This window comes from Ochlerotatus camptorhynchus, unplaced genomic scaffold, assembly GCF_037179485.1.
Source record: "Ochlerotatus camptorhynchus isolate MF236.1 unplaced genomic scaffold, CSIRO-AGI_Acam_v1.1 ptg000004l, whole genome shotgun sequence".
NCBI lineage: Eukaryota > Metazoa > Arthropoda > Insecta > Diptera > Culicidae > Ochlerotatus > Ochlerotatus camptorhynchus.
The window spans coordinates 460,225-487,090 of NW_027040496.1; the positions used below are offsets into that span (position 1 = coordinate 460,225).

The 26,866-nt window shown below is 38.9% G+C and overlaps 1 protein-coding gene and 1 pseudogene across 1 annotated transcript in view; one reads left to right on the forward strand and one right to left on the reverse strand.

Annotated features, from left to right (window-relative positions):
* Positions 1-26,866, forward strand: part of LOC135714821 (uncharacterized) — a 464,202-nt gene that overhangs the window by 99,133 nt on the left and 338,203 nt on the right. The gene's annotated exons all lie outside the window — the stretch shown is intronic.
* Positions 1,318-12,386, reverse strand: LOC135714988 (uncharacterized; annotated as a pseudogene).

Sequence of the window (26,866 nt, forward strand, 5' to 3'; positions counted from 1 at the left end):
CTGATCGACTGGTGATACAATTATTGAAATTGGACCAGGGGCAGCTGAGTTATTAACGTTCAAAATCATTCTTAATTTGTTACATGTTCCTTTTTCGGTTTTCACAAAGTGTACCCCCATATAGAAATCAAAGACGTAGTCCTACGTCAAAAATCGAATACTTCATCATTTCTCAATAGTGATGGAGTAATACGACATGCACTAAACTAAGGACACGGGATATACTACAATAGATCAAATTACTGATCGCAGTGGTGTATGGCATCCCTTAGCTCAGTCGGTAAAGGCGCAGCTACAAAGCCAGACCATGCTGGAGGTGGCTGGGTTCAATTCCCGGCCCGGTCTAGGAATTTTTCGGGTTGGCGCTCAGATAGCATTTAAAACAGATTCCAGTAAAATACTTACAATACAGGCAACGAAAAAAATGCAATCTGATACATCAAACCCATGATCCAAACCATGATAGCCCAAAGACGAGAAACCACCTTCTGGTCCCGTAGTTTCGACATATCAGTCCACTTGCTCGTCGTTCCTTTGATTCTTCGGATGAAGAGGGATTGGGGTTGGCACCACTTTGCTTCCCAGGCCTCCCACATTTTGCTGACTATCCATCGCTTTATGTCCTGTAGTGGCACTTCGTCGGTGTAACTGGGGCCAACGGGTCCAGACCCTGCCAGGGTGTCGGCTTCGCTATTTCCTGGGATACCGCAGTGCCCAGGGATCCAGGTGAACACCGTGTTCGGGGTGTGGCCTCCACGATACCCTGTATCCAGGGGTGAGTCGGGGTCTCAGATGTATGGGCTTGTATCCCGCTGTACGAATCGGATAGCACCAGTATGGGCCGGTCCGAGGGTGTTGTGAAATTTCGGCTACTCCAATTCCGACCCCGGCTCGGGAAAGCGATCCGTCCATGTTTATGTGGGCATGCATCCCATGGTGTGGTAGTCCGAACCTAGCAGTTCGGCTACTGTTCTCTTCGGCGCTGCAGAGTTATCTCCAACCTTGAACCTGCTCTTTATCCGACTCTCTATTTTTAGTGGAGGTATGCGCCAACTTTTGTCTCCGTACCAGTGGACCTTGGCCACTGTAGGGAGCTCCAAATTGGCAGTCATGTGGAGGAGTCTGTTCCCCCCATCGAGGAGAAAAATCCTGTCATTTCCGGAGGAAATTTCTGTAGCGGCAGCGGCAGAATACCCGCTTCGATGCATGCGGCATTGGCGGGCGTTGACGGAAAAATACCGGAGACAGTCCAAGCGTAGGTGTTGAAAGTTGGTGCATGTATCTGCACGAGCTTTTCGGTAGCGATGCACGTCATCTCTAGACCGTACAGTAGGTGACTATCGATGACGGCACTTGCAACTCGGAAACGAGTATCGCGATTGTTAGACCGGTGGGGCGGTAGATGGTACGCATCAAGTTGATTCTGCTGCGGCAGTCGTTCTTGATCGCCTTAAATTGCTGCTTGAAGATGAGGGTCCGGTCAACAAGTACCCCCAGAATATGGACCGTCTTTTTCAGTGGTATGGGCGGGTTTCGAACTTTGATAGGTGGTCCACTGACACGGCGCCGGGATGGACACACGAAGCACCTGACGCTTTTGATGGCCGAAAGCTGGAAACCTATTGCGCTGGCCCACCTGGCTACAGCGGAGACTGCTGCCTGGGGCTTGATCCTATTACGCCCTGCTGTTGGGCCGGTAGTTACGGTAAGTACATCGTCAAAATACACGAAAATGTTAAAAAAAAAATTCGGCAGTCCTCCGAAAACTCCATTCACGGTCACAAGGAAGAGGGTAACGGTGATAACTGAACCTTGTGGGACGCCCGTCTCTTCTCTGAAAAGCTGGGACCTCGTGTTGCCAACTGTGACTCTGAAAGAGCGATCGGTCAGGAAATTTTTGATGAAGTGGACCATGTATCCACACAGGCCCCAGTTGACAAGCTGCTTTAAAGCGAAGGGCGTCCACGTCCTGTTGAAGGCCTTCGATATATCCATCGAGATGATCTCGGTGTGGTGACCGCTATGGTTGGCGCTCTTGAGGACCTCCCCTTGACGTTCCGTACCCTTGACGGAAGGCGTGTTGTCGATGGTCTAGCAGGTTTTCGGCTTCAAGGAAATGCTTTAGGCTCCTGTTGACCATTCGCTCCAGGACCTTGGCCATACAGCATGTCAAGGCTATTGGCCGGAACTTGCTAACTTCACGGGTTGTTTCATTAGCTTTTGGGATGGGAATGACTAAGCTCTCCTTCCACGACGCTGGATACGAGTTGGTGAGCCAGAGCTTGTAGAAAAGCTCCAGCATCCGTAGCTGGCTTGGCGTTGGTAACCTCTTGAGTAGAGTGTACCAGATTTCGTCGGGACCCGCCGACTTTCCGTTACTGCAGCGGGCATGCTGCAATTCCTGTCAGGAGAATGCCTGGTTGATGTCCGAGTTCCCAGCATCAGAAGAAATAGTGAAACTAGCGAAGTATGACGTCAAAGGCTTAGCTTTCCGCTTGAATTTGTCTTCATACTTCTCGATGGATGCGAGATCGGCAAAGTACGAACGTATGTAACTGGATCAGAATCCGAAGATGATCAATGTGGTAGTAGATTCATTGTATGGCCATCGATATTCAAGTTTTTAATAAAATGGTTACTTTTGGATTTTTGTCCAGTTTCTGTATGGCTCCGCCACACTGTGATGGACGTCCGGTTTTAGAGCTTAATCGCTTGCATCCAGAACACGCCTGCCCATAAACTGCTGCAGTCCAGTAAACGAAAAACAAAAAATATCACTTTGCCGTGTGCAATAAATATACGATTGCCATGATGGAGTGAATATCACTGGGGAAATTTGTACCAGCAGCCACCAGTGGCGATGATTTACAAACGGTTGGGTGTTTTTTTTTATGAATCACGTTTGAGAGTTTGTGCGATTGAAGCAAATTGCATTCGCAATAGTCAGCCCAGATCGAAATTTATTGCCCAGGCTTGCAGCCGGAATTGTTTGATGTACCATTGTCCGATTTGCTTGCTGCCATGCTGCACGACACGCATGTGTGATAATCGGCAAAGAGAATCGAGTGGAATAGTTCCAAGGCACCTGTTTTGCTACACTTTACTGTGTGAAAATTGGTTTCAGTCTTTGATGGGACAATGTTTGCTAGCTTGGGCCATGTTGCAAGAATTTTGAGAGAACATTCCGGACATTATTTTAGTTGATTTGTTGACCTGTTTCAAATTCAGTGCTAGTCTTGATTACAAGCAATACTAACACCGAAGGCAACAACTAAGGGAGATTAGGGGACATTGCCCCGTTTTTCACAATTGATTTTTTATAAAGGCTCAAAGGTGGAAGCTTTGCGATACCGAAATCCAGTTGACTTTGTAGAATGTTTATTTTTTTACCTAGTTTGTTTATTTACTAGGCACAGTACAATGTATCTTAATACTTAAACCACTTAAACTTCATAGGAACCGTTAAGTTTTTGCTCAAGCATGATTTTTTTTTTATTTTAAAGGGTGGTAGCAATGTATGATTTTAACACAAAAAACTATTGTCTTGGACATAATTAGGAGCATGAGCATGAAAATTAGACTGATGCAAAATTCGAAATTTTCGCTCCACAGTGCACAAACGGTTTCAAATCAGTTCCTGATTAGCCTCCCAAAATTTAAACTCATTTGATAAGAAACTGACTTGGCACAATCTATTCGAAGTTTATATGAAAATTACTATGAGAACACCAAACTTTTTTTTCATTGTCTTCGACCCATTTTCCATCTTGCTTTTTCGAAAATTTCTATAACTATTCTTATTAAACCCTTATTAAACCCAAGTATCTCGAATATGGTAGAGATGATCGAAAAACAAAAATCTTTTCTAATTATGCCAACAAATATTCTGTAGAATGGTCAAAGTCCTGGGAGTTAAAAAAATAAAAATAAATAAATAGAAGGGTCTGTGCCTAGAGGCACGAACGGAAGCTTGACGAGGACCGCTGATGGACGGAACAAATATGTTGATCATTTAGTTCTTAACTCAGTCCACATCGTGCTCTCTTGCCGTGCGGATCTACTTGCTTTTTGCTGAAGGAAGTGTTACTACTACCTAAAGCTACAACAAATTTAAACAGCACTTTTCAGTGCTCAACCTGTAAAATTTCTACCTTGTTCAACTCTTATTCCTCTTCGATCCTTGTTTGGACCCTACCCGAGGTAATCCTTCTTGGATATCGATTTGGTAAATTCCTCTTCGATCCTTCAGATTCTTATAGTAATCTGCTTGGAAGTCGATTTGGATAAAAATTTACTGCCGCCATGGCGCCTTAACGCAAAAGAAAGGGGCAAACTCTTGATCCCCCTTCTGATGAAATTAATTTGAGTAATCAATTTGATTTGCTCACGGATGATGAGAATGATCCATCATCCAAGAAAAATTCTAGTAAACTTTCCCGGCTTAATGCCAAGAAGGAAAAGATTCCCCCTATTGTGATAACCACTTCCGATTTTCATGCTCTTCGCATGGAACTTTTGAATTTCGTAAAAGTTAAGTTTTCACTACAAATTGGACGTCGGGGTGAATGCCGTGTATTGGCTGAAACCTTGGACGGATCTAAATGTCTTGTCAAGTATCTTACTGAGAAGCAGCACAAATTTTTTACTTACGACACTAAAACTGAACGTGTGTTCAAGGTTGTCAAGGATCAGATCAAAGATGAACTGGCAAAATTACTTGGAGTTGTGCCACTCCAAGTAATCAACATGAAAATGAAATCCCGTCCTGGCGATTCGCGCAACGGGATTTCAAATGATTTTTATTTAGTTCACTTCAAGTCTAGTGAACTAAACAACCTTAAGGCCTTGGAAAAAGCTAGCCTTATGCTCCATGTCCGAGTGAAGTGGGAACACTGGAGGAAATTTCCAAAACCTTACCCAGTGCCGTAAGTGCCAGGGATGGGGTCACGGAACTAAAAATTGCTACATACCAGCTAAATGCATGAATTGTGGTGATTCCTCCCACGCAAAGGACGACTGTCCTGTGAAGGACGATCCTAAGAAATTTAAATGTTCAAATTGTGGTGAAAACCACAAATCCAATTTTTGGGAATGTAAGACTCGCAAAGCGATCCTACAATCTCGTTCTAAGCGACAGGTAGGAAACGCTCCACGTTTCCGACCAGGTACAATTTCCTCTGCTGTTAACAACGGTCAGCGAGGAACAAATTCTACATTCGTACCCGTAGGTACAAATATCTCCCCTGCTTCAAATTTTTCATCTATACCTACTCCCCTCGCTGCTAACAATGTTCAGCGAGTTAATGGAGCTACCTATGCTGCTATTGCAACGGGTGGAAATCAAAATACTAACCAACGTAATTCTAACGGAAATTTTGACAATTTTGACTTAGGAAGCATTACTGCCCCTAAAATGGATTTTTTACAGAAATCATTAATTGATATGATTTCTGATATGCTTAAATCTAACTCCATGTTTGATGCTATTCAAACTGGAGTAAAATTTTCAAATAATATTTTCATGACTTTAAAATTCAGTAATGGATTTTAAAGCATTAAATATTTTAAATTGGAATGCACGATCTCTTAAAGATAATGAAGACGAGCTATTTAACTTTTTGAGAGTTCATAACGTGCATTTTGCCGATATAACTGAAACATTCCTTAAACCTGACCATAAGGTTAAGAAGGACGCAAATTATTTGATTTATAGAAATGATCGTCTTGATGGACCCTGTGGTGGCGTTGCCATCATTGTTCATAGACGAATAAAACATAAAATTCTTTCTTCATTTGAAACCAAAGTTTTTGAAACTTTGGGAGTTTCTGTTGAAACAAAATTTGGACAACTTACGTTTATAGCTGCCAATTTTCCATTCCAATGCATAGGCCAGCAAAAGAATTTTCTCAAGGGTGACCTTCAGAAACTTACCCGTCATAGGTCTAAATTCTTCATTATTGGTGATTTTAATGCAAACACCGCTCATGGAATAATGCTCAAAGCAATTCCAATAGTAATATTCTGTTTGATGGTTTTTACAGTATTCAATATCCAAACAGCCCAACATGCATTTCCTCAGCAAGAAATCCCTCAACTATATATTTGGTCTTAACTGATTCATGTCAACTTTGTAGCTTCTTTTTATTTTGTACATAAACGACATTTCCTACATACTTAAAAAAATATAATTGCTTGTATATGCAGACGACATGAAGCTCTTTATGGAAATAAGTAATTCTAGCGATGCAGAAGAATTCCAGAATGAAATCAATATATTCCACACCTGGTGTAGTAAAAGTCTACTTAAACTGAACGTAAAAAAATGTACTGCAATAGCATTTAGCAGAAAATTGAAACACCGCATATTGAAATATCATTAGGCAACCAAATAGTAGAAAAAAACAAAATTGTAAGAGATCTAGGTGTAATCCTAGACTCCAAACTAACTTTTATAGAACATTATAATACCATCATTAGTAAAGCAAACAGAATGCTAGGCTTCATCAAAAGGTTCAGTCATAATTTCGAAGACCCATACACTATTAAGCTTTTATATACCACATATGTAAGGCCAATTCTGGAATACTGCCACCTAGTATGGAATCCATACATTTCCATACACGAAGAACGCATAGAATCTGTCCAAAAACAATTCCTTTTATATGCTTTACGTAAATTGAATTGGACTGCATTTCCATTACCATCTTATGAATCGCGCTGCATGCTCATCAATATACAAACACTTAAGGAGCGCCGCCAATTTGCAATGCTTTTCTTCATCAACGACATTACTTCAATGCGCATAGATTCGGCAGAAATTCTCGCACAATTAAATTTTTACACACCTTGTCGATATCTTAGAACACGGAATTTATTTTCAGAAACATCGTACAGAACAAACTATGCAAAAAATAGCCCAATCAATCGAATGATGCGCCTATATAATTTGCATTGCGGAACTATTGACATCACTATGTCCAAGCAGCAAATACAAACTAAGCTAAAACAGAATAGAATTATTATATAGTATGTAAGTAAACATTGTAATAATCATTGTATGTAGTCTACACTGGCTTGACGAAATGGAAATAATTGGTTACCCATGCTGACTTCGGTTCTAATCACCTTCCAGTAACTTTTGAAATATCCCAAGAAATAATTTCTAATCCCAACAGCTCTACTTTCAATTACCATAGAGCTGATTGGAAGCAATATTGGTCATTTATGGAATATAACTTCGATCCTAACATTCCTTTGCAAACCAAAGATGAAATTAATTATGCTCTAGAATCTCTGACTACTTCTTTTGTTGAAGCAAGAGCTGCCTCAGTACCAAAATGCGACGTTAAATTCGATTCAATTATAATAGACGACGATTTTCAGCTCTTGATCCGTCTTAAAAATGTCCGTAGGAGACAATATCAAAGAACACGCGATCCTGCCATGAAAATTATCTGGCGGGATCTCCAAAAACAAATTGAAAAGCGATTCTCTCCCTGAAGAACAAAACTTTTGAAAATAATGTTTCTTAATTAGACCCGAGTTCCAAACCCTTATGGAAACTCACAAAAAATTTGAAAAAAAAAACTTCAAAAGCCTATTCCAACGCTTAAAGAAGGTGGTAAAATTTTGATCACAAATTTGGAAAAAGCTCAGAAACTTGCTAAGCAATTTGAGAGTTTCCATAATTTCAGTTTGGGTCTTACTAGTCCTATTGAGAATCAGGTTACTCGGGATTTTCTGAATATTTTCTCCCGGGAAAATATTTTTGATGATTCCTGGGGGACTGATTTGGACGAAGTAAGGTCTATAACTAAAAAGTTTTATAATATGAAAGCTCCAGGTGATGATGGTATTTTCTATATCCTCATCCAAAAAACTCCCAGAGAGTACCTTGTCTTTCTTGGTAAAATTATTTAACAGATGTTTCCATTTACTTTCCTGATAAAGGGAAAAATGCAAAAGTTGTTCCAATTTTGAAGCCGGATAAAAATCCAGCTGAAGCTTCTAGCTACCGCCCAATAAGTTTGCTTTCTTCAATAAGTAAACTTTTTGAACTTTTTGCTTCACATCAATACGAACTCAATTTTTGCAGATGAGCATTTTGGATTTCGCTATGGGCATTCAACTACTCATCAACTCTTAAGAGTTACCAATTTAATTCGTTCAAACAAATCTGAAGGCCACTCAACTGGAGTTGCTCTTCTAGACATAGAAAAAGCATTCGACAGTGTTTGGCATGAAGGTTTGATTGCTAAATTGAAAAAGTTTAATTTTCCACTCTATATTATGAATTTAATTCAAAATTATTTAACTGACAGAACTCTGCAGGTAAATTATCAAAATTCCAAATCTAATCGACTACCTGTTAGAGCAGGAGTTCCTCAGGGTAGCATTCTTGGGCCTATATTGTATAACATTTTCACTTCGGATTTCCCTGATTTGCCTCAGGGTTGCCACAAATCTTTGTTCGCTGATGACAGAAGTCTTCGTGTTTTTTTGCAGCAGACTGCAGAAAAGTTTAGATATCTTCTCTTCTTATTTACAAAAATGGAAGATTTCTCCCAACGCTTCCAAAACTCAACTTATAATATTTCCACATAAGCCTTGAGCTTCCTTTTTGAAACCTAGTAGTAGTCACATAGTCACTATGAACGGAGTTCCAATTTCCTGGTCAAACCAACTGAAATATCTTGGATTAGTACTTGACCAAACATTAACTTTTAAAGACCACATTGAGGGCATTCAACCAAATGTAACAAATATAGAAATTGTTTGTATCCTCTTATTAACAGGAAATCCAAACTTTGCCTGACGAATAAACTTCTAATATTCAAACAATTTTTTAGACCGGCCATGCTTTACGCTGTGCCAATATGGTCTAGCTGTTGCACTACCAGGAAAAAAGCACTTCAAAGGATTCAGAACAAAGTTCTGAAGATAGTTTTGAAGTTGCCTCCCTGGTACAGTACTACAGAAGTACATAGAATTTCGAATGTTGAGACTTTAGAACAAATGTCCAACAAAATAATTAGTAATTTCAGGCAAAAATCGTTGCAATCCTCAATTGCAATGATTAATTCCCTTTATACCTAGATAAGATTTAGTTTTAGTTTTTAGTTTTAAGATATCAATTGTTATACTGACCTGACATGCAGGTTTTAAAAAACCTGTTTAAAATACTGTATTGCCAAAGCAGGAACAATGTAAAAACACATAGATATATATCATAACAATTAAGGCTGGTAAGTAACTGTAGTAGCTGGAGCACCTAGATGGATTCTAGACTATAGTTTGTCAGCCGAAATAAATTATTTAGTTCAATTGTTTACATGAATTCATATGACTCCATATATTATACCAAATAGTAAAGCTTAAAGTTTAATTATTGAGATAAACCTATCAAATGTAAAGAATTGATGGATAAAACATAATTATAATTAGGATAATGATGCTTATGCAGAGCACCCATTATACTCAGGTTTTCCATTGAAATAAATCATACTGAATAATAAATTATGCTGAATTATGGGCAAAAAAACGAATTCATTTTATTATATGATATTGGTTACAATTAAATATACATTTAAAAAAAATTGTATATTGTTGTAGAGTAGGCTGAAATTATCATTTTTTTACACCCTAGTGAAGACCATGATTTGCGTCCTTTTTTCGATAGAAGCGCGATGCCCCCCTTTAGTGGCAAAGCCATAACTAATATAATGGAGGAATCATATTGCATAGCGGAAGAAAATGTGTTTATTGTCTTGTTCTTCTTGACTGTAATTTTAAGATTTATTGTATTATATAACAATCAAGAAACCTCGGCTCTGTAAAGTTCATTAGTTTGAGCTTGATAAAAAAAATCTTTATTTTGGTTTATATCGTATATGTATGTATGTAATTAATTAACCATTTCAACAAAAGGAACATCAATTTTTAGTTTTCCGAGTTGGTTTCTTCGTTTTAGGCTCCTTCTTCTTTCGCTCACGTTCCTCCATTCTAGCTTTCTTTTCTTCTTCTTTTCTCATCTTTGCGTCTTTTCGATCAAGTGCCTTCCTTTTCTTTGTCTGTTCAATCTCCTTTTTATCTGCTTCTTTCTTCCGAATCGCTTCTAGACGTTCCCCAGCTGTGGGAACGGGGGTGTACTGTATTGAGTAATTCCGATGTTTTGCATTTCGACGAGGTGTGGGTGGAAGTCTTAGTATATCGGATAGCCTACGCTCAGGAGCGGTACAGACTAGCGTCGTTGAATTAATTTGAAGATTACCCGATTCTATAGAGTTTTCTGTTGTATCTAAAGAATAAAATAATTATAAACAAAAAACATACATAATTCTCTTATACTGGGAGTCACTTTTACCTCTGAAAATGATCTCTTGCAGAAAAGTATCAGCTTGTGGTGTTACTGAAACAGATACAGTTGAATCGTTCATATCATTATCGGGAATAACATCTAGTGATAGAAATAATATTAGTCATAATAAATTTTGCATTTTTCAAAAACTTGTACTCACTATCATTGATGCCATCCGATGTATGCTCAACAGTCGCATTTTCCACGGATTGCATTGTGCAGTCCATTGTAAACTCTGGTATATGCATGTCTTCTTCATTGGGTTCAGCCGGTACAGCACTTAACTCAATCAAAATAGATCCATCATAGCGTTCATAGCAGGGGTCCAAATTATCAATGTTTATAATCTGACATTCGTTAGAACCAGTATCTGCAGGTATTGAAGGTGAAAAACTAGGATCTTGAAGTAACTCGATATTCTGTGTCCCATCAAGATCAAGCTGCATCAAAGACGAGTTACGATTTCCTTGCAAAGTGGATAAGTAATCGAATTTAACGTAAGGCCGAACAAATTCTCGATAGAAAAAACGAATAACGCGTTCTTCTCGTGTGAGTCTATTAACATCGCCTTCAATTTTTCCCATTGTTTCGCTACCAATCAAGTCATAAGCTTCAATAATTTTATCAATGTGGATGCGCACATAGTCAGAAGATAATGCAAATTGATTCATAGCTTCAGTCAAAATCGGCAACGGTTGTGGACTTCCCATTTGATTCGATAGGTGTTCTGATAGGAGCGGCGAGAGGAGCGGTTCGTTTGTTGCTTGTGGTAAAACAGGTTCTTGAAGAGAACTCGATAACAATCCATTGGGCAAAGACGGGGTTTTCGCTATGCACTTGGTATAGGCAACTGAATTTGCATCAAAGGGCTGCAGACCACATGCTCGAAAGCCATTCTGAATTGTAGTGCTTTTGATTGCCCTTTCAACTGTTGTGTTCAGAACCCCACCGAAGTGCCGCAATGTAAGTGACTCACCCTGATGTTTTAATCTCCATTCTTCAACCACTTTTCTCCATTCGCTTTTCAGCGGTTTGAAAACGGCAACATCAGCTGGTTGCGTAATATGCGTCGTGTTTGGATACAGAGAAATAAGCACGATTCCTAAAGACTGGCATATATCCGCTACTTCCACCGCTTTGTGTGAAGAATGACCATCGACGAAGTAAATTATTGGAAACTTTACACCTTGTCTCACGAGGAATGGATGGAAATTTTTTAGGATGTATTCACGGAAGTTGTGCGTGTCCATCCATCCACGTTCACTCTGACCCAGGCCCCAATCAGATGGAAAACCTTGTGCCACTTCTTTTCGGATGCGATTTCCCGGAATAATGACGTGAGGACTTACGACAACTCCAGATGCTCCGAAGGAAAACATCACAGTGACATTTTGCTTTCCAGCTGCCTGTTCAATTTCATAAACATTGCGGGATCCTGTCCGCGCAATAACCTCCTTTGTACTGGGGTGAAGGTAAAACGATGTTTCATCCCCATTGAACACTCGTGTCGGATCCTCCAGTACTTCACGCAATTCATTCTTCATCAACCAGTTGTCCACTGTCTCAAACCAACCCCGGTGTTCCGGTGTTCGGACAGAAAATCCTGGATTACGTCGCAAAAAAGCCTTGAACCATTTTCGTCCTAGAACAATTAAATTTTCCTATTTTGGTATTCATTGGTCTAATTTCTAATAAAAAGATAAAAATATACCTGGTCGATTATTCTTGAATGGGTTCTCCCGTGAATTTGCTGACAGAAACTCTGCTATTTTGTGTAACAGGAAATCCGCGGTCCTGCATCCCACAAAGCCATGTGACAACTTTATTTTCATCCTCTGTTGATAGCACCGAGTGTGGTCCAGGCTTGAATTTTTGTTGCCATTGGCCACTTAGTCTGTACCGAATGGTGGAGATGGGTATCCCGAACTCTTTGCATCCGGCATAAACTGATTTTCCAGCTTTTATGCTTCGGATGCATGATGTGATAGCTTCTTCGGAGTATTGTTTACATGCTGATCTTTTCGCCATTCTACATGAAGTACAATTGTCTATAATTATGCTTATCAGTGTGTAAAATCAATGCTTATTCATACCTGAGATGAGAAATCCTGAGCAAAAAGTAGAAATCACTGAGAAATCAACTAAACACTTGCTTTTCCAAGTACAACGCTCATGTAAATATGGAGCTATGGCCAAAAGTGACAGATCGCAGTCGGTACTTTCGCTTGTAGCGATAATGGGTACACCAAATGAAAAATGTACCTACTATGGTGATACTGGAAAATTATATTTTTTCGACATATTTCAAATGTTTTACTTGCTAACATGAACAACGAGCACGTGTATGAAAAGTCTACGCTAGTAAAATGTTAAAAAAGGCTTATTGTTTTAGAAAAAAATCAATATGGGTCATTCCGCGCCAAGTGTACACAGCACATGAAATTGACCTCTTCCTATTTGGACCAAATTTGTAGGGAATGTTCATTTAAGTTCAAATTTTAAAAATCCAAAGTTTTATGCTAATCGGAGCACCCCTCGGTCAAGGGGCACATTTTTCATTTTTCATTATTTTTTAGAAACCACTACTTTCTTTTGTTCATATCTCCGGAACAAATAAAGCTACAAATTGCATTAGGTATTGTTTCAATAAGGAAATTAGACAAGAAATCTAAATCTGTAACTTTTGTTTCTGTACAGTGTTACCAAATATTTTTTATTTTTGTTTGAAAACTTTAAATGCAGTTTTCTCATAATACATGTCGTTTAATTTTCATTTTAAGGACACCATCGTGTTCTTCATCCTTTTTTACATAAGAAACACTTAACGACAAAAAGTAATTTGCGTAGTTCCTGAGATATGGCATTTTGAATGAACAAAAGTCATAAATTATGAGGGTAAAACTTTTTTTTTAATTTCCTCTTAATAAATGGATTCATTCTCATGACTTATTGTGTGAAATAATATTTACAGAAAAAAAATCGATTACATTACCAAGAACAGTGTTGCCAAATTTAAATATTATTTAGCAACTAAAAACTTTAAACGTGATTTTTTTAAGTTGATGCATCTAAATATTTGGGTTGATGCCCCATCGTGTCCCACAGCATTTTTACATGAGATAGACTATCTAAAACAAAGTGCAACGCAATGTAACATTTTCGGAAAACAAATTAAAGAAAAGTGTTTTTTTATTTTTCTGATGCATTTTCTAAAGCAATGGAATTAATATCCAAACCTATTATTTTAAAAAATTTCAGAAGGTTAGTAGTACACAACGGACCTAAATCTAAATTTTTTGGTACAAGAACGCCAAAATAACTATTTATGGTCAGCCATAAAACAAGACAAAAATGTGAAATATAGGACAAAACTGTAATTTGCTCATGTTTTGCATACGATCCAGAATTTCGAGATCAAATAGATGTCTTTGAAGATGTCATCTATTAACGTATAAAATATGACATTTTTATTTTTTTTTTTTCATATATTAGGCGTTAATGTTTTAAGCATCTCTGGCGCATCTGTCTAGTACATTAGAAGTTTGCAGATACCGAGTGGAAAATGGTGTGTTCTATTCAGGGGGTAAGCCACTTTGCCACCTTGTGTTAAACACATCAAAAACACTCTTCGACACTCTTCAACACACTCAACCCTTCAACCACCATGAGAACCAATTTTTCAATCTTTTCTGGCAGCACTGCCATTCATTTGATGCCCTTTTTCGTTTTTGTTGATTTTTTTTTTCTTTAGGAGGGACCTCCAGAAATCGGTAGGATACCACAAAAAAAAAAACTGATCGGGATACCGAAGTAGCCCTCACCCCCGCAATTAGAAAAGAAGATTCAATATCAAGCTCAACATTGAAAAACAGACAATTTCAACCTCTAACGAGCTAGAATATCTGTAATTGTATATTAATGAAGCGGATAATAATTATCATATCAATTATTGATCGATAGCTGAAGACAGATATTTCTTTCTAATGTGTTTGATGCCCTTTCATCGTGGATTTCATATACACAATACCAAATCAGAGAGATCCATCCTACTAACTGCCACTTGCAAATAGGTTCGATTTTTTTTTGGCGAAATTTAGATCCAGAGATTGCTTAGCAAGGGGCGTGCTCGGTTTGGTTATCTGGGCTTGATTGCGACTGGAATTCGGTTGGGATGGATTCGAGAAGACTTTACTGGTTTGAGCCAGGATGTCAAGCATCATGACATAAGAATGCGACGGCTGAGGGAGTACTTTTTGAGATCGGAGTGGAACTCCAGACATACATACACAGCACATTCTTTTAGATAGGTGTTGCGGATGACGATCAGGGATGCGAATTTGAATTCCTGTAAGTTGCTTGCATAGACGTGTGCATTATTTCTGAAATTCCGTGCTTTCACTGTGCATGATTAAATTGGTAAATTTTTGGAGAGCAAAAAAAAAGAATTCTGATTATAAACAAAAGTGGATGTAATGCTAGCCAGTAAGCATTAATTTTCAATAAACGTTTTGACAGCTAGGTCGACAAGCAGAAACACCCATAAACACCTTCCGACACCCTAAAACACACAAGAAACACAATTACCCCCCGTAACGTGGGTGGATCACCTTTTCGTGGTACGATAAGGGATGTAAGATCTGCCACCGATTCCTAGTCCTGACTACTTCAAACTAGGGGAACAGGATTTTTCAGTAATCAAAGGAACACATCTTAGTCCTTGTTACTTTTTATGCCTTGTTGATAGTGATAAGACTCGACTTTGTCCACCGAGGATTATCTTGAAAAACAAGGAAAAAGGGGGTTAATTAGTCTTCATCTATGTGATTCCTAATCTTATATTCGTTGTTCCATAATTTGAAGTGCTTAAGACTAGGGTTCTGATGCATGGTCGGTGTCATTCCTTAATTTTGTTGCTAAGGAATCCAATTTTGACTGACAAAGGGGCGTGCCTTTGGAGGGTGTTTCAACACTCCGAAGGGTATAAATAGCGGGACCTTTCAATTAGAGTTGGATCCTTGAGATAAATGCAAGAATGACAACTGTAAAAAAAAATCAAATACTTCTTAATTTCTCAATAGTGACGGAGTAATGCGACATGCACTAAACTAAGGACATGGGAAATACTACAATAGATCAAATTACTGGTCGCAGTGGTGTTAGGTCCCGAACAGTGAAACACAATTACAATCTTCGTCCTGGTGTTACGGAACTGAAAAGTGTTTGTGATGGCGATGCTAAGCAATATGGAGACCTGTATGCGACAATGCAACGACAGTGCTGCAACCCATTGAATCTGCATACAGTTATTCGTCGCAAGAGTTTGAAACCAATTTCTGCACGGTTTCATGACGAGTACAATAAGAACTTTGCCAAAAATTATCGAAGGTCGGAAAGTATGCGTGCAATGTCATCTGACGGTTAAAAAAACATGGATAATGACCAGCCATCTGCAGGTAAAATTAATCTTGAATTATTCATTTCAATCCCAGCCGTACGAAAGCAAATTTGGGGTGCCCACTCAGTGGCACTACTTTGTTACGGCACATGGCAAAGGACCAAGCGACGGATTGGGATGAAGTTTGAAGAGATTGGAAACGCGAGCTAGTTTACAAGGAGCCACTATTCACACGCCAAAGGAGCTCTATGACTGGGCAATGAAGAATTGCAATACAAACGTTAGATTTGTGTCATCTGAGATCTGTTCCGAAGAAAAACAAATACTGTTCCACCGTTTTGCTTCAGCTGCATCTATTCCTGGTATTCGTTCAATACATGCAGCAGCTCCTTCTGGTATTGATACCATTATTATGAAAACTGTTTCAGGTGCCACAACTGGTTCAGCTTTTAGAGTTGTGGCAACGAAACGTGCAAAGCAAGTGGATTCGAATAATAATGGGAAGAAATCATCACGAAGTGCTAACATTGAGAAAAAAAAATAAGTAAATTGTAATTTATGTTTTACATTGTTATAATAAAATGTAAGAAACAAATCGATCAGTGTTCGATACAACATTTTATTGGAATGTCTTAATTTATAATGCAATTCGTTTAGATTATTACTAGTGTAAAGTTTTCAGCCACTAAATAATATTTAAATTTGTCAACACTGTATAAAAACTATTATTGGTTTTATCATACCTATTTTGTTTCCATCAAGTATTATTTAACAAAGTAAGTCATGAGAATGAATCTTATTACGAGGAAACGTTATAAAAATAACCCTCATAATTTATGACTTTCGTTCATTCAAAATGCAATATCTCAGGAACTACGCAAATTACTTTTTGTTGTTAAGTGTTTCTTATGTAAAAAAGGATGAAGAACACGATGGTGTCCATAAAATGAAAATTAAACGACACGTATTATGAGAAAACTGCATTTAAAGTTTTCAAACAAAAATAAAAAAAATATTTGGCAACACTGTACAGAAACAAAAGTTAAAAATTTAGATTTCTTGGCTAATTTTATTATTAAAACAATACCTAATGCAATTTGTAGCTTTATTTGTTCCGGAGATATGAACAAAAGAAAGTAGTGGTTTCTAAAAAATAATGAAAAATGAAAAATGTGCCCCTTGATCGAGGGGTGCTACGATCAGCATACAACTTTGGAATTTTTGAATTCGAACTTAAATGAACATTCCCTCCAAATTTGGTCCAAATCGGAAGAGGTCAATTTCACTTTTGCAATTTTTTGTGACCACTTGGCGCGGAATGACCCATATTTCATTTGCATGTTTCGTAGCCATCGGATAACAAAAATTACTTTTGCAAGCATGCATATTTTCAAACTCGTTTATATCGGGTTGTAATGTCCTGAACATATATTTTTATATAATTAAAGTGTACAGGCATGTCTGAAAATACACTGGTAAGCATTAATCGAATGATCATGTGAAGTTTTTTTTCCAGATAATTTATAAAATGTCTTCACTATAGCCATAATTGGTACTATAGTTATAACTGGTTCATCTACCCTAATTTATTTTAAATTTGGAAGAAATAAAGAGTTAAAAAAAATTTAGTTCTTAACTCTTGCCGTTTTTAATTGGTGGCCCTGAAAAGGTCTGTTGTTTTTCAAATGGTGGCCACACAAGTGCAAGTCGATGCCGACTGGATGGCGGCTGCCTAGTCATGCTTCCTATTGCGGGAAGCCTTTCCTCCGGTCGATGTGGGTGCTTTCGTCGTCATCCATGATCGTCTTCGTATTGGTGCGATGCGTGCTGTTCCACTCATACGTCGTATCCGACGTTTATCCGTGCGTTGCTCGAAAGCAAATGACGGAGCAAACCACTACTAAAATATTTGTTTATTTTCTTATTGTCTTGTGCTTTACAATTATTGAACATTTCAATTGATTTAGCCCGAAAGCTCTTCATCTTTGGTGATTATGTCTGTAACATGTTACTGTTTGATTTGAGTTTTACATTGTAATAGTTTACATTTTGCTTTTAAGGAAAGTATGTCTGTTGATTTTAATTAGAAAATTTGATATTCTACCTACTTAAACTAGTTGCCTAACCTAACGTGCCAGAACCCTAATGATCTGTTGATTTGATCATATGCAGCAATTTCTGAACCTTTCGGTGGTAGCAGTTCTCCGTAACGCCAAGGTCTGAAGACCAGTCAGGCGGAAGACCTCAGAATTTCTAGTACGTGGTGGACTGTTGAGGATCGCAGGCGCACGCTATGTCTGAAGGCACTATTTTTGCAACATTCATGTACCTCAGATTTTTCTTCACAGGATGTTAGTGTTGATCCTAACAATCAAATCTGAGATGGTTTTAAAATATTTCATCTTAAATTTTTTGAGAAAACGTGTTTTGAAGTTTACAGAGTCGATTATGAAGATGCATATGGATTATGTACCACACAAAACCATTATGAATTAAAAAAAGCAGTTAAATAAGGTTCAAAAATTGATTGAATTAATCTAAATGGCATTAAAGAAGTTCTCTTTATAAGTAAGATCCATATTGATTATGACGACTTTGCGCAAAATCATTTTATATTTGTTGGTAGCACAACATATTATTTAATTTCTCGTTCCTCATGAGAGTAAAAGAAAAAAGAAACGAGCAGGACAGTCCGTGACAGCCACGTTATCATAGTAGGCATTGGTTTTCGTCCTGTTTCGAGTGTGTTTTATTTATATAAATGTATAGTGTAGAAAATCTGGAAGAGCTAAAAAACATCATGAAGAAAATAGATAGTTCGCTTGATGTGCTTCGAAAAAGCGACCCTGTAAAAAAAATCATAACAGACAATGGCGACGATCGTGGAAAGATTTTTACCGGAGTTCAATAAAGGATATGTCAGGTATCTGGAAGTTTTCTGTCCCGTACTCAGCAGGTTGCTAAGGTGGCACTTGTCACCAACACATCCTGAGGGGTGGAAAATATTCTGGGATTTTTAAAAATAAATAGAGATGTTTGACTCAACGGTGAGATCGAAAATAAATTCTGGCAACCATGACGAATTTGTTTGAAAATCGTTTATCCGATAATGACATAATACAGGAATGAAACTCACATGAGATTAGCTTCTCTTGCCCAGTGAGTTTAGGTAGCCCTTTTCCTTGAATTACTACAGAATTGCTAGAGCATCATTGCAGTTCCCATATGTTGTCTAAGGAAACTTTCAGGAAGGTTCAGTGACTTTCTAGTAAATTCTGCGAACTATAGGGATCTGTAATGAATATAAGGAAAGTTCTGCAAACTTTAAAGAAGTTCTTCCAAAGAAGCAACGAAATTCAACAACTTTCAGAGATGTTCATTGAGCTTCAGGAAAGCTCTACAAACTTTAGGAAAATTCTTCAAACTTGAAAGATGTGCTTCGATCTTTAAAGGAGAAGTTCTATAAACTTCAAGAAAATCATGCGAACTTCAGGGTCGTTTTGTGAGCTTCGGGGGAGTTCAATGTCCTCCTGGTAAGTTTAACGAACTTTAAGAGAGTTCTGTGAACTATAGCAACATTATATGAATTTCAATAATGCTCTGCAAAAAGTTCTTTAAACGTGAGGAAAATTTTGCAAACTTTAGGATGGTCTGTGAACAACAGGGAGAATTTAATAACATTAGGAAAGTACTGTGAACTTTAAGAACATCAGGAACGTTTGAAGAATTTCATCGAAGTTCAACGAAATCAAGGAAAAACTTATGAATAAGGCATGAAACAACTCTCACTCTATGTCTTTGAAACCAGGTATAATAGAGAGAATTTCGTGCGATACCTATTTCTCTTTTACGCTTTACTTGTGAAATGTGATCGAGGGCATGAGAAAAACAATCAATGTTTTTCAATTTTTTTAATATCATTAAATGTTTTCTAACAGTTGTTTCTTTTTACCTTTCATCTAATATTTTGATCTTTGAAATCGGCTTAGTGGTTCAAAAGTTATAATTTTTTGAAAAAAGTCATTTTTGAAAAAAAAATCGATTTTTTGGACCACCCTGAAATGGTCACCCTTATAACAAAATATATAAGAATTGTGATAAGAAACAAAACTACAATTTTTTACCATATTCTGAGAACCACAATATCGTTTTGCTAGGGAATGGCGGAATAATAGTAAATTTAGGGACTAAACAATTGTTTAATTATTTTATTATTAAATTTAAAAATTATGAGATCCTGAAAAAGCTACGATATCTGACGGTACCGAAGAAGAATTCTTACTGTATCATTGAAACTTAATATTTTGACTACGTCAATCCCCTTTTGAATCGTTTTCAGCTGAATTTATTTCGATTCGTAACAGTTTCGTATCGCCAATAGTCCATATACGCCTCCATAAACGGCTAAGTGTACTTCAAAATACTTTTCTCAAAAAACCCAAAAAAAAGTTCATTTAAAACCTTCACAGATTTGATTATTAGGATCAACACTAACTTCCTGGGAAGATAAAACTGAGGTACATGAAAGTTGCAAAAAAGTGCCTTCAGACATAGCGTGAGGCGTCGGTTTGATGTTGCTTCCCACGCTTGGTGCAGCGGCTGGCCATATGGCAATTCTTCGTTCCATGCCCGAACAGCAGCCAGTTCGAGTATTGGGTGACTCCACGGCTAACTGGCTTGTACCGCTCCCACTTCACCATGATGTTGAACAGGACGCGGATGCCCTGTAGGTCCTTCTGACTTGTTGAGTTCTTCTCAAGGTGGACCAGGTATAGCTGGTCATTCCGGCATATAGGTGGACCAGGTACAGCCGGCATTCTATCCTTTTTCGGCGGTGCGAAATGACGCAATCGAACGAACGAAGCGAGTGAGAGAAAAACGTCGACTTCATTTTTCATAACATGCCAGAATTTAGATTTTTTTGTATATGACCCCCAGTATAGAAATTAAAGACGTCAAAAATATATATTTTTAAAATTATTTCTGGCGCTTTCTTTCAGTGACTTTATGCCTTTCTCTCAAAGTTTTTAGTAGTCAGAGAAAAAGGATCGAGAATTCCTTCCGACAAAAAATTTTAATTTTCCTAAGAACCATTTAAGTATAAAAAAGTAGAACGGTCTGTGCCTAGGGGCACGAACGGAAGCTTGACGTAGGACCGCTAGTGGACGGAATAAATTTGAAGAGCATTTAGTTCTTTTAATTGATCAATTATCTATTATCTCAACTCTTTCCATTTTTTAATTGAAGGCGTACCAAATTTGTAGTAATTTTTTTCAAAGAGAAAGTTGATTAAGAGAATCAATCAAAATCACTTGCACCCCTGCTTTCAAGTTTGGTTACAAGATTACAACTCTGGAAAGCATTTTGTGTGGTCGTTGGAGGCTTGTGGTTCTGAATATGGACAAACAAGCACAGATACATTCTATTCCAACTCTTTACTGATGTAACCTTGATGGTCCTTTTTTTTTTTCCTTTGGTTTGTTTTTTCCGTCGATCTTGTTTTCCGTGCTGAGCACCAATGCTACCGACGTGCCAGGAAGGCAGCTCCCACACTTGGACCCTACCTATCGACCCATCAACTCATGAACCGGGGACCAACGGCTTTACTTCCCATCCGAAGGAAGGCGTGATCAGAGATGATATGCCTCAGAACATCCCGGTGGCGCCGACTGGGATTTAACCCAGGCCTGTTGGGGTGAGAGGTAATCACGCTTACCACTACACCACTGGCGCCGTTTGCCTTGATGGCCCTGAAAAGGGCAGTTTTATTGAAAAGGACATCCATGGACACTTACGCTTGGCGTGTTTAGTGTAGGTGACAGCATCACGGACCTCATTTTCCAGGAACACCTTCAGCACACCTCGTAGATCAGACCGGAGATACGTTTGACACCACCACGGCGAGCCAGACGACCGATGGCGGTTATTCGAAGGACTTTGCGATGACGCTTGGCGCCTCCTTTACCAGACCTTTTCCTCCTTTGCCACAACAATTGTTGCTTGTTAGGTGTGAAGGAGTGGACTAGCCACCACCTTTCTACTGCTGCTATTGCTGTTCACCACGCCGTCCAAAGCGAAAATGAGCTAATGTCTTCGTCGAATTAGATGCTAGATTGTTGCTTCTTCCATCGAAAATATCCGGCCGTGGCGATTCAAAGTTGATCAAGGTTGATCAAAATAATGTGTACCCCTACTTCCAGTTTGATTACATGAGCATTTTGTGTGGTCTTTGGTTCTGAATATGGACAAACAGGCAGATGAATTCTATTCCTACTCTTACTGTAATAAGCTTGATGGCCCTGAAAAAAGCCGTTTTGTTGACAAAGTTGGTGATGATTTAACCTCCGAAACCAAACAGAGTGCGTCTCTGTCACTTCAAAACGTAGATGACATCCATGGCCGCTTACGCTTGGCGTGAATAATGTAGGTGACAGCATCACGGATCTCATTTTTTAGGAACACCTTCAGCACACCTCGTAAATCAGACCGGAGATACGTCAAACACCGCCACGGCGAGCCAGACGACGGATAGTGGTTATCTCGAAGAATTTGCGTTTGGTTCTGAATATGGCAATGAGTGTGCAAAATATTACCCGGGTGGCTCCCTATTCGCACGCGCCCGAATATCGGAGGCGAATGCCACTTCGACTTGTTTCGTCTACTTCCTACTCTCTGACGACTGTGCTGGGGAAGCAGCAAATGCATGTAGGTAATTGGTGGATTTGTTAGTTAATTCGACGTTTTTGGACAATGCTGGACATCTACCAATTTTTCAAAAGTTCCTTGTTGAAAATCAACATTCGGAAGCATTGTTATCGGTGCTTAGCCATATTTTTGATCGATTGGTGATAAAATTATTGAAATTGGACCAGGGGCAGCTGAGTTATTAACGTTCAAAGTCTTTCTTAATTTGTTACATGTTCCATTTTCGGTTTACACAAAGTGTACCCCCATATAGAAATCAAAGACGTAGTCCTACGTCAAAATATGTGTGTAATCGCTATGATTATTTAAGAAATTTGACTCCAAATTTGCAAAATACTCCTTCAAATTTACATGAATTCCTAAGTTGGGAGAAAATCCTTTGCCATTTTTTTCTGAGCAGGCTTGTTGGAGGTAATGTGTTATGCTGTATGCAATTAACCTTTAGAACGAAGGGTCAGTTTCTTCCTTTAAAAGCTTTTTGTTTTAGGAACGAAGAAAATTAATAGAGTGTTTGTCTTCACACCACGAAAATGTCATGAAAATTTCGGTTCCCTGAGACCGACACATGTAAGCGGCCTATTTGACATAAGAATCAGTTGAAAGAAACTGAGAAAATCAATTCACTCAAGCGTTCTCTTCGTCGACTTGCGTATATTTCCGTTTGAGAATACTTAATTTGACATTAAATGATGATTTACGTTCAATATGGATTACGTCTTGTGAAAAAGTAATTATTTCTAAGTGTGTTGCTATGCATACTTGTTTTGTACTTTCTATTAAAGGGATATACTTTTAAATTAAAAATTGAATAATTTTGAAATGCAGTACCTGCAGCGTTCAACGTTTCTTTCAATTTAACTCTTCTTCCAAATACGAACACGGGAGTACCATTCTTCAAAAAATGTGTTTTCCCTGCGAAAAGATAATGCGAAAATCCATTCGAGAAAATCTCCATTCGCTTGAATGCTTTTTCGAGTGAATGCTTTCTTCGCAGAATCTCTTCAGCTGTAACTACACAAAATTTATAACATCATCATCATCATTACTACACCGTTGAGCAGAAGATATCGGAAGCCGACTTTCAACTGTACAGCGACGAAGGTATATTGCAAGGAGAAAGCTTTTCCGCATAACTGAAAATGCTACCTTTTGCCTGTCAACAACAGGTTTACCTTCATCGAACTGAAGCCATTCATCTCCGTTGCTGTCGGAGGCATAAATTGACAATGCTTTCCACATTCCAAGGGATTCAATTTGCAACCCAGGAGGAAAGTTTTCACCACTTTGTTCTCGGTTCTGCCAAAACAACCGTACAAGCTAACATTTCATTCTGTCAACATTGGTTTCAAGATTCTATCGATTGGTTTAACTCGGATGCCGCTGTTGAATCTATCAATATGCGATAATTGAGTCGTTGGCAAAATCTTACGAAAGAAAGGTAGCATCCTCGCCTGAGGTTGACATGAGATGGCATTTCAAAGTTCTTCAAAGAATTCTTTCATCTTCAGATTCCAGCCATGAATAAACTCTTGAGGAGTTTTGAGAATTGTTTCTGCATAGCTTTCCAAAGCGACACAAGCCAATCATATAAATAGGTATGCATCCTGCACGTCCTATATCTTGCTGAAGATGGATAAAAAGAACTTCACCGTCGACGAAGCCTTATCTCCGATTCATGCTAAACCAGCAGATGAAATAATTTGATCCTGATATTACTGTACCGGGAAATTCTGATAAATAGCAAAAAAAAAAAGTCCGGGAAATTCAATTCCAAAAGAAACCGGGAGAATGGAATAGAGATTAAAAATTACACGATGTTTATCCAAAAGTTCACATCCAACACCCGGCCACACCACACCACTGGAAAAAGGCCTAAAGCAAGACGTTTATTTTTTATTGGAGACTTCCTACAAATGTCCCGGTGTTTCAAACTCTACGGAGGCATGAGAAGAAGTTTATCGAAGCACCGGAACTCGGTCGGAGTGACTTTTGAAGGGCATGTGTCACGATGAAGACGACGACGACGACGCGCTATTTGCTGTCTCGAAACTAAAGGCTGACTAAAAGTAAATTGGTACGCCCCTCGCGCGCCGCTAGCACGCCTCTAGTGTTGTGAATCGAAAATATTTGACAGTGGTTTGTTTACACTTCAAGAGAACAACTGATGCAAGTTTGATCAAAGTAGTTGATCGCGTTCAGACGTAACGTCAAATGAAACTCGAGAGAAGAAAAAATATTGTGCGCAAACACCTGGGAAATCCGGAGTGGTCCGGTTCCAAGCTGGCTAAAGTGCTGAACATGCCGGACCCATAAAACAATGAGTGTGGAAAGGACCTACGAAAAAACTGGAACCAGTGATCGTCAGCCGCGCAGCAAGGTGTTGAGGTGCGTTAAACCCAACCCCGGTCTTTCGATCGTACAAAGCCAGTAAACCCGAACCGGCACATGAAGCTTTACGTCGTTCTGTATGGAAAATGTATTCAAGAAACTTCAAGTGGTTGCCATCTACACTGATCTTAAAGCTGCGTTTGATAGAGTTGTGCACGACGTTCTGCTATCAAAGCTTGAAAAAATTGGATGTTCTGTTTCCTTCTGCAGCTGGCTTAGATCGTACATCGTGCAACGTGAAGTTACTGTATGCATGGGAAACTACTTATCGTACTGCTTCTCGAACAGATCAGGAGTTCCACAGGGTAGCACTTTGGGACCACTGCTCTTCTCTTTATTTGTGATCGATGTAACGTTTATTCTACTACGTGGAGGTAAATTGTTTTTTGCCGATGACTTGAAGATTTATCTAGTCGTTCGAGGCTATGCCGACTGTTTAGAACTACAAAACCTTCTTGAAATCTTTAATGATTGGTGTGAACGTAATGTTATGGTCCTGTGCGCCTCAAAGTGCTGCGTAATTAATTTCTGTCGAACTAGGACTGCCGTTTTGTTTGATTATAACGTTGCTGAGACCTCGGTGTCATGTTGGATGAAAAGCTCACATACACTCGCCACTTCTCAACCACGATCGACAAAGCTAATCGTCAGCTTGGATTCATGTTCATAATATCTAAATAATTTCGTGATCCTCTGTGTTTTAGAGCCCTTTACTGTTCATTGGTACGCTCACTACAGGAATTCGCGTGTGTTGTTTGGAATCCCTATCAAGCAGTATGGAGTGGACGATTCGAAGCTGTTCAACCCAAATTCGTCAGATACGCACTGCGCTATCTTCCATGGAGCGACTCGCTGAGTTTACCGCCGTATGCTGACCGCTGTGGTTTACTGGGTTTGGATACTCTTGCTAAGCGACGAAACATATCGCAGGTCGTCTTCGAAGATAAAGTTTTGCTCGCAGAATATGATGTTCCTGAGTTACTGGCCAAAATTAATCTGTATGCTCCTGCCCGAGCACTCCGTCCGAGAACCTTGCTACATGAAGTAGTACACGCAACCAACTATGCTGCAAACAGTTCCTTTGTCGCCATGATTCATAAATTCAACGAAGCCTCTGACCTATTTGACTTTGACATCAATGCCTCCAGGTTTCGTCATCGTTTGCCAATTTTTAATTTTTAATGAGTGACTACATTTAGTGTTTCATTGAGACTATCAAGTCAGATGGACTATAATAATAATAATAAATAGATGAAGTAGAATTCCGTGGTAAAAGCGTGCAAGGCTCTTGTACGACCGTGTTTTGACGAAACACGAGGGCTGCACTTTGATCGATGACGAAACATCCCAACAAACAATTTGGGCTGATTAGAGGCTGAATAAGCCATATTTTAATTGAAGAAGCATATTTTTGTCTGAATAAGTTCTTTTTCTACTTACAATGTTTGTTGGGATACGTCAAGCTCGATTTTAAGCAGCTTCCCGGTCAAAAGTTTTACATCGCGACTGGACTTGGTATGAGCCGGGAAGATTCAAGTTTGTGTTTGCCGACAAATTCGCAAGCGATTTGCAATTGTGGCCTGAAAACGGAACCATTCGTCACATATTCGACGATGACATCCAAAGTTTACATCGAAGAATGCCTGAAAAGCGTGTACTGCCGTTCAACCGCAAGCATAGGGGCAAAGTCATATTTTGGCCCGATTTGGCCAGCTGCCACTACTCCAAGGTGGTTCTGGTGTTGCCCGGACTTTCGACCAATCGAAAAATACTAGGCAATTTCAAAGCAGCAACTTCGACGAAGCGGCGGTGCAGTCAAGGACATCCAACAAATGTGGGCAAAATGGAAGAAATGCGCTGACTCTGTGTCCGTTTTCACTGTGCGGGCGCTGATGGGCTCCACCAAAAGGAAGGTTCGAGATTTCATTCGATCTAGGGGAAATGAAACCATCTTTTGCTGTAGCTATGAAGTTTAAATAAAAGTACTGTATAGCAACCAGTAGTATTTTTAAATAAATTG